Below are 4,191 nucleotides of genomic sequence, written 5' to 3' on the forward strand. Positions count from 1 at the left end.
AAACATTTAAATTTTTAAACAAACAAACTTATTTGAGTGTCAACTTGTGATAACTTGTAAAATTTAAACAGAGACATAGTAAAAACAATTTGAGAAACAAAAAACGGCATTGTAAACAAAACAAAAAGTTAAACAATAATTGATTTACTCTTTAAACAATGACAACGGTGTTTAAGTAAATACATAAAGATGTTTAAACAGTGACCCAAGAGGTACCCATCTTCAACGCGATGTCAGTGAAACCATTTAATTTAAACAATAACATATATTTTAAAACAGTTAAATCACTATATTTAAACGGTTTACATATTATTTAAATGATATAGAATTTATTTAAACAGTTAACTATTATTTTAAACACTACATGTATCGGTTTAAACATAAAAAGCTTGACGTTTAAACAGAGACTCATGATAAGGTGAGAACTTTCATTCGAGCGATGACAATATGGCTTCCTCGTGACAGTGACATATATTTCCTTTTTGCCCTTGGGATGGAGGGAAAAAAATACCGCCCAATCACATCACGTCTAGTCTAACCTCTATGCATACTATCTGTCAGACTTTTTGTTTGCCTTTTACGATTGTTGTTTTGTTCTTTTATATCTTCTTCTTCTTCTTCTTCTTCTTCTTCTTCTTCTTCTTCTTCTTCTTTTTGTTCTTCTTTTTATTTAGTTTGTACGATTTGGTTTTCGGCCGATATATTATAGAGAGTTTTTGTGGTATTGCTAGATACAACGGGGAGGGAAGAGTGCTAATGTTCACGACTCGGACTTCTTAGGAGTTGGTGTTAGTGAGATATGTAGTGATGGGGTCTCGAAGTTTCCCTTGTCGTGGGTGAAGTTTATCACACCCGATGGATATAAAAGCGGTTTGTCGATAGAAAACGATGTTGACTTCCAGCGGATGTGCGGCGTGCAGCTCCATCTTCAAATGCTGGCTATAGTTGATCTTGTTGTCTGAGGCAGAACTGATGTGCCATTGTCGAATCCTAATGAAAAGCGAGTTTTTACTCGTTGTAAGTTCCTTCTCTTTTTATTTGATCCGGTTGTAATAGGTTCATTTATTGTTTAAGTATGTCGATCATTTCGGTTAAAAATCTTGTACTATTCATTTAAGTTAATTATTCACTGTTTAACTATTTAATTTAACGTTTAAATATTTACTTTATCACTTAAACAGTCTATTCTCTGCTTAACATATTGATCTTTTCATTTAACTGAAGTGTTGGCGAGGGAATTGATCTGCGAGTGCTCCGTTCAACCCCATGGTGACCACTGACGGTGTGGGATGTCTTCCTTCCTCGTCGGATCATTACGAGAGATCTTGTCGTTGGATATCGGACAACATTTTGACGGTGTTGAACATTTCGGGGGCGTACTTTCAAAAATTTTTGCAATCAAACGGAATTTTTGACTTCAAATTCATAAAGAGCGAAAAACATCGAGTATAGCGTGGAAATCTTGTTGCCGATGGTTGTCGTTATAGCGCCTTCATACATTAAAAGAGTATAATAAAAATACTTTCAAAATCAAGACAATCAACCCATCACACACTTGCGGTGGTGGAATAGGTTCGGCGTCACATCCGAAAGCGTCAAAAAAATGGGTAAGCGCACGAGTGATTCAGAAGCTCAAGGACCGGCCCTTGTACAAGGCCATCGACATTCAGAAGGACATGTTGTGGGATCATGGTGTCCACATACCATACAAAGCGAGCTTGGTTGGGGAAAAAGAGACATGCTTAGGGTGGTCCTCGACGGCGGTGACATCTCCGACTACGACTTGTTGCTTTGGTATGTAGATAAGGTGGTCGAGACAAAACCTCGGCGACGATCTGCGATCGTGGAAAGAGAGCGGTAATCGTTTTTAAATGTGCATTCTTTTTCTTTCGGTGCGTGTATTGTGGGATTCAAGAGGGCTTGCAGGGCTGGCTATGTTTCTCGATGGTACCCACCTCCTTGGAAAAGTATCGGGGTACACTACAAGGGTGCCCGCAGGGAAAGATGGAAACAATGGTTTTTCCACGTCGCCTTCGGTATAGTCGACAACGAGACCCGGCGCCAATTGGACTTGGTTCATATCCAAGTTAGGCGATGCTTTATCACGAGGAAGGAGATTATAATGAGATAATTACCTTCGTGTCGGTCAGGTCCAAGGGCCTTGTGAACGCAATTGCGAGAGTCTTCCTTTTTTTTGCCACATGCATACTATTTTTCGACATTTGGAGGCCAATTTTATAAAAGCCAATGTCAGACTTGGGAAGGCATTGAGGGAGGAGTGTTGGTCTATATGCTTTCGCATTGCGTGGGCATCCACGGCTAAAGAATTATATGATACCGTGAATGAACTGCAGGCCACATCACCCGACTCCCATCACTGGTTGATTAATAAATCGGATATGGCACATTGGTCGAATTATCTGTTCAGAGGTGATCGTTGGGGTGAGATGTATTCAAATGTCGCGGAGTCGTTCAATGCTTGGATCAAAGAAGCTTGTCATTTACCGGTGACGAAAATGGTCGACTACATAAGGTCTGCGAATGTTGATTTACACTTAACATTTAGTGTTACCCTTTAAACATTTCCATATTTGTTTAATTAAAATTGTCTGACTTTAAATATTAATTTAATCGTTTAAATATTTACCATATTGTTTAAACAAGTTTATCAATTATTTAACCATCACTGTCTTTGTTCAACCTTATTTGCCAGGTTCAAGTTGATGCACATGTTATGTAACCAGCGTGAGCAAGGGAACAAATGGGAGACTTACTTATGCCCAGACATACATTCGAAGGTAGAGATAATTGTCGAGGATAGCCGAAATCTTCGTGTTGGTCGTTGTGTGGATGATCGTTACGAAGTGATCGACCAGTACAGCAACTCTGTAGATCTTGCCATCAGAACTTGTTCATGTCGAAGGTGGTAAGTTTATGGTATCCCTTGCAAACACGCTTGCGCTGCAATAATGCAAACAGACACCAACGTTCATTGATTTATTAGCGGTTACTTCACCGTCGACAATTATAAACTGGCGTATAAGAAAGCTATATTCCCCATACCCGACGATGACAAGCCTTCAGAAGAAAATTGTGAGCCTTCGTTTGAGACCGCCTGCGACGAGAAGGCAGCTTGGGCGTCCTAGAAGAAAGAGGATCAAGTCGTAAGTGTTTGATGTCCGCGAGTTACATTGCATCCGCTACCATGGATCCGGTGACAATCGTAGATCTTGCAACGAAACTGTCACCGACTAGGTATTGTAAATAAGCTGACTTCTAAAGAGAAACAATCTAAATTGAGTGGCAACTTTTAATATTTAAACTCTTATTCTTTACAGTGTTCTCATTTATTTAAACAGAGACAGTGTTAATTTAAACAGAGAAACTGTAATTTTAAATATTTCAAACTGATATTTAAACGGTAGATGGTAAATTTAAACAATTAAACTGAAATGTAAACAATGACACTGTAAATTAAACAATGAAATGAAACTGAATGAAATTTAACTTGATTTACAATTGAAAACAAACAAAATTTACATTGACATATACAAGTCATGTTCTTCGAAAACAAAAACAATGAATTGAATTTGTCCTGGTTTATATTCGAAACAAAATTGACATTGACATATACAAGTCCTGTTCTTCGAAAACAAAATTTAACCCGCTTCTTACGATCCCCCTTTCTCATGGACGCCGGTTGCCCTCCCCTCCTTAAGTATGCGGGAAACATACTTTAATCTCAGTTAAGGAACGTTTGTCTGCGGTAGCCGTAGCTTCTCACCCCAAAGTAATTGCTCGATAAACCGCATGACATAGACGGCGCAAGCGACGCTTCCTTGTTTTTGGCGTGGGGTTTCCATGTCGTGAACGAGTGGGTACTTTGCGGTCGCCGACTCGCCGAACTCCATATCGACACAATTATCAAATAGATTCCGTTGTCGAGATATGCAAGTTGAGATTAAAATACCGATTAAATAACAAATACTATTAATCGGACATAATTAAAGAACTTACCATGTCCAACGCGTCTTTTTCGTACCCCGCGCATGAAGAATAATGCATGTATTCTTGTTTATCATTGCAAGGACGACATGGAAGTGACCATTCATGATTATCGGGAGGATAACAATTTGAACTTCATGCAAGCTGTGCACAGCATCTCCGACCATAGTCATAGTTGTTTCATGT

This window comes from Dioscorea cayenensis, chromosome 8 (genome assembly GCF_009730915.1).
Source record: "Dioscorea cayenensis subsp. rotundata cultivar TDr96_F1 chromosome 8, TDr96_F1_v2_PseudoChromosome.rev07_lg8_w22 25.fasta, whole genome shotgun sequence".
In the NCBI taxonomy this organism is placed as follows: Eukaryota; Viridiplantae; Streptophyta; class Magnoliopsida; order Dioscoreales; family Dioscoreaceae; genus Dioscorea; species Dioscorea cayenensis.